General features: G+C 33.0%; 1 protein-coding gene across 1 annotated transcript in view; it reads right to left on the reverse strand.

The window, feature by feature from the left end:
* The window catches only part of LOC142352981 (uncharacterized), a 68,129-nt gene extending 63,586 nt beyond the window's left edge, over window positions 1-4,543 (reverse strand). The window contains exon 1 of the mRNA XM_075405148.1: window positions 3,889-4,543. The gene's annotated coding sequence lies outside the window, so the exon portion shown is untranslated. The remainder of the gene's footprint in view (window positions 1-3,888) is intronic.
* Window positions 4,544-5,198: the final 655 nt, after the last annotated feature.

Consider the following 5,198-nt stretch of genomic DNA (forward strand, 5'->3'; position numbering starts at 1 on the left):
ACACCCACCGGTAACTCAAGGTGGAGAATTTAGACTATATGCTTAAAAATTTGCTCCCACATAATTTGCGCTAGACTAAGGCTGCATGATTGTGGGGTGGGTGGGTTGTTTAAAGGCGGAGAGGGGTGGGGGCAGGAAAGGAAGGAAGCAACGTGAAGAGGGGCGGGTGTGGGGTTAAAAACGGTATCTGAATGAGTTCAAATTATTACCCTCTATTGATGGTTTGGTAATAATTAGACCTCCAACATAAATTTATGATATTGGAATTCTGATCGAACTTGAACACGACCTGTGAATGAAAATTAACAAACTATTGCTTCGGTAATAAGATGCCAAATTATTCACCATTTTCGTTAAATTCTCTCAATCTAAAATTCATCAATTCACCGAAAATTAGATTCACCATATTTTGGGATCAAATAATCTAATTTAATTACAAGACCAACTGAATAATTTGAATTTCCTTCAAGTTAGGCTTATTACATATTTTAATACTATAATACTTTTGCCCTCAGAAGAAAATAGTTGAAAAAAATTTCGCCTCATGCTCGATCGATTGATTGATTATTTGAGCGGAATTACGCGAGATGATTTCATGTTGTTTTTGGAAATGGGGAGGCAAATTAATACGTGAAATAATCAATAAACAAGCGCAAATAAGAAATTTGTGTTACCACTTTCGCCACCGTACCCACCCCAATAAAATGATTGGAAAGTACAATAAAATTGTGAAAGGGAAATATATTTACACTTCAAACAAACCATAGTTACTTACAGGGTCGATTATTCAAATTGATAAGAAAAATGCGCCCATCAAATTATCAAAATAAAATTTTTGAAGCCGTAACTAGTCGAATTATGACGTAATAAAACAAAATACGTCATCAATTGACGATGATAACGTTGTTTACGTTTGAAATTATTTCTAAGTGGACTTGAAAATTGAAATATCAATTTCTTGTAATTGTTATTCCTTTGGAAACGAGTGCAAAGGTTCCAATCAATGTCACCTATTTTCATAGACAATTTATTCAAATGACCGCTGCTTTCTTGTTTTCCATCTTTTACGATGTAAGTTTTCAAACATGAAGAAACATTATTGTTCCAACCCTCCAATGTTATTTGGGGTTGAGAAAAATCATACTGGTGTTTTTATACTTTCTAACGTCATTTTCAGCCAGTTAATTTTTTTGCTGGCAGATATGAATGTGGGTTATTGAAAAAAATTTAAAAAGCTGAATGGACCACTAAAAAGATTTTTTAAAATTTTTCATTTCACGAAGAAAAATGAGGCTTTATTTTTGCAAACTATTAAATCCTTAATAGCTCATTTACACTCAAAATATATACGTTTTGATATAATAATGCCCTCTGTAACAAATTTGCCCTATTTCGCGTGAGAAAAAAAATAATTGCATGAAGAACAAAACTGAAAGTCATACTGGAAATTGAACTAGTCTATTGGAAACTAGAAATTAAAACTACTAGGGCTTAGTTTCAGCCGACAGGAGAATCCTGAATATCGGAAGATATTATATTAAAGGAACTTAAGAAGAAAACTAATAATGCAAAGGACGAATCAAATACTATGTTTTCATTAAGTATTTCAATTAGGTTCCTGCATTTGAGAAATAAACTACAAACAACAGATGGACTCTTTATACCAAAGTTTTCGTGATTTTGAAGTCAATTCAGAAGACAAAATCTCTTCATAAAATTGATTATTTCCTAATTTATTTTCTGTCTTTCAAAACTTTCAGTTCAAAAAAGTATGAGCTATACTAGGATTTTTCAGATGCTGCAGACAACCCAAAAAAAATTCCTGCACTCTTTTGATCGTAGTGTTTAAAAGCATCAAAATTGGATCGGAAAAGGAAAATTCTTCCCAATTTACACTTAATTGACAAGGTTGTGCTTTTAGCTATTTCAGACTTCAGCAAGTTTTTTTGTGTGCTACTGTTCAGTATTGTATAGTTGAACTCTTTTCATGAAAATGCGATCCAGGAGGAATTTGACGTTTTAATACAGTTTTTATATTTTTCCATTACTATGAAAAAAATTGTTTGGTTAATTTACAAATTTTTCAAGTGTTCTGATAAATCTTACGCTCAAAAAGGGTTTCTTGAAAAACTATATTTAAACGTTTTTGTGAATTGCAATTAACTGGTTGTTGTTTTCTTTGCTCCTTCAGTTTGTTAGTTTAAAGTGACTGCAGACTTATATAGGGAGGATTGAATTGTACTTTTTCTTTTTTCCTAGATAATAGTTTCATTTAGGCTTTCTTCTGTTTTTGTTGACTCAATTTCAGGTTCTTTGCATGCCCTGGTTTTACAAAAATTCATCGATTGCAGAAATCTTGAAAGATTTCGAATTCATTTTGAAGGGTATTTTATTTTTTCGCCGAGATTAGCATTTCATTAGCTTCGAAAGTTACATGGATTTGAACAACGTAACCAAAATTTACTTCCAGGGCTAATTTTTCCAAATTACGATTGTGAATTTTTTCTTTAACTTCATTTTTAGTGTAATTCCCCCAACAAAAAAAATTGACAAAAAATGGTATTGCAAAATGTGGCTGTAGAGGTTTCTTAAACTGAAGTAATTTTGGTTTTTAAATTTTTGTTTCGAAAAAATATATAGCATTGTCTTTCAATTGAATTTCAATTCTTGCAAGTTTCTTGCAAGTTTTAAATTCCTGCCTTACTTGGTTAATGCTCTGTCTGTTAAAGCATCTATGCAAAAAAGAAGAAAATATGTCAAGCGCACAATACTTGAATCGGCGGCTTTGAGCTCCAAACAAAAAATTATGTGCTTTTTTTGTGAAGCTCTGGATCGTATATCAAGATTTTTGGTTGGTAAACAATTTTAGTTCATATCCGAAGGAGAATTTCTTGCTATTAATTTAATTCTGTGGTAATTTTTTTAACCAAAATTTTTTAGGAGCCGTCTAGAATTTGAGATGCAGACATCAAAATAAGTGCTAAAAAATTAATGCTTAAATATGCGTCGTTTCAACAATTTTTTGTGCTTTTTGAACAAAATTTTGAGGATGCCAAAAGTGGATGCGACGTTTTGTCAAAATAAAAACTTTGTGTTATAAATAATGCTCAACCTCAATGGTTGAATTGCTTTAAATGTTTGTATAAGAGTTATTTTATTAAGTGAAAAGAGGTCAGTCAAAAATCATTTTTCAAATTCTGCTCTGAATTATCCCGTGTTTAATATGTGTTTTCCTCAGCAGTGTTTTAAATGCAATTTTAAGTTTTTAAGGGTTTTTAAGTTTCAAAGGTTTAAGTTTAAGGGCTTAATGCATTTTTATTACCCTATTTTATGCATCCTTCTGCGCCCGAAAAAAATATAAGTTTAAACTTACTGATGAACTCAGATGACAATTAAAAAAGAGTAACTTCTAATTTCGAAGAAACTAATACATTCTACCAACTGTTAATGAAGCTTCAATGTCTAAACAATTTATTCTGGGTACCCCGGCTGCAGCCCACAAGGGTCTTGAATAGCAATGCGTCACCTAAATGGGTCTGGCACCTCATTGTGCGACCCAAGTTAGTGCAAAACTTGTGCGCAGTTCAAGTCGAGTTGCTCTGATGAAAACGATTAGCCAGTCTGGTGTGGATGGCCCGGTAAGCTTGAGAGCGACCAAAGTGAATTTGACCAAACCTGGCTCGGATCAGAAACCTCAGCCTGAGAGTCAGTCTTTCTTTTATAAATCTTCAGATCTTATTAAGTTCCCTGTTCGGTTACAAATATAAAACATAACTTCTAAAGTACGTAGCTAATATTTATTTCAAACCACGTAAATCTAACCAAAGCAAATTAACATCAGCGCAAAATGGGAAATTTAAAACGCAAGTTCAAAAGAGTTTAACTAACCAGTTCCAAGAAAGTTAAGACTGAGTTCTGAGAGTTGGCAAAGAATAAAACTCAAAAGATAAACCGTTTTTAGATTTACTCTCTTTGACTACCCGCCGCTAAATTGAGGGGTACAAAGAATAACAGTAGTGTCTTTATATTGTGACCAAATTGAAAGCCATGGAAAAAAGGAAGTGGCGAAACTACAGGAAATGAGAGGAAATGGTGTAAGAAAGGCTTAATTCACCCGGGAATAAAATGAAGCTAATTACTCTCCCATTATTGTCCCAAAGGACTCCCTCCCGACCCGCGGGGTTGATTTGAGGACAAAATGAGAAATGCTACTGGGTCATGATAGGGTAAAAGAGGTAAGACGTAAAAACGCCTCCCCCTCAATTTGGGCTACATTTGAAATAAGACCCTTGAGTCCAAAAGAAACGAAAAAGTCTGCGCCTTATGATAAAGAATTTGTCATCGTAGCAAAAAATTAATCGATTTAACGAAGTAAAATATGATGACGTGAAACATAACACAGCTTTAAAAATTTATTTATCAATGGTTATTTAGCTCCATATAAACCAATGCCCCGATTTTGGCACAAAAGATGATAAAAAATTTGCATTTTCCTTTGCTTTTATTCATCGCAGCGCGCATTGCGCCAAGAATTTAAAGTAAAACATTTTTGTCAATATTTTGTCGCGTGAAATATAAGGATTCATTCATTTCGTTACGCAATTATGACGCGTGAATTTTTAGCAGAATTGTATACAAAACAAACGTTCACGTTTATGCAGTAATCGGCTTAAATTTGGTAAATGCTTGAGACATTACTGTGTAAATTACCAGAAATCAAAAGAGATAAAACCCGATTAAAAATTTCAAAGCAATTCTATCTCCAAATTACTCAGCTTTCGAAAATGGGCAAATGCAATAATGTATAATAATGAATAATAAAGTATAATAATAAAATTGAAGACGTAATTCCAGATTCGCTGCACGAAAATGAGACTCTTAGCCAAATTTCCATCGATAATATTTGCCATTATTTTTTTAAATGCCAGTTAAAAACTGCATTCAGGGAGCTTAGACATGTTACACCATCAATTCTCCAAAGCAAAGCAATGAAGCATTTCTAAAATAGTCAGTAGTAATAGGGGAGTCTGATTTGTTATCTTGATGCAAATAATCAACTATTAATTTCGCATTTAGAGATATCATAAACATAGCGCATTCTGGTTGTTTCACTTTGCATATCATATACCTTCGACTGGTTGCTAAGTTGAGTCAATTCAACAATTATAGCGGATCGCACGTTTTCTCAATTGCCTTAC

Source organism: Convolutriloba macropyga, chromosome 14 (genome assembly GCF_964194025.1).
Source record: "Convolutriloba macropyga chromosome 14, txConMacr16.3, whole genome shotgun sequence".
In the NCBI taxonomy this organism is placed as follows: Eukaryota; Metazoa; Xenacoelomorpha; order Acoela; family Convolutidae; genus Convolutriloba; species Convolutriloba macropyga.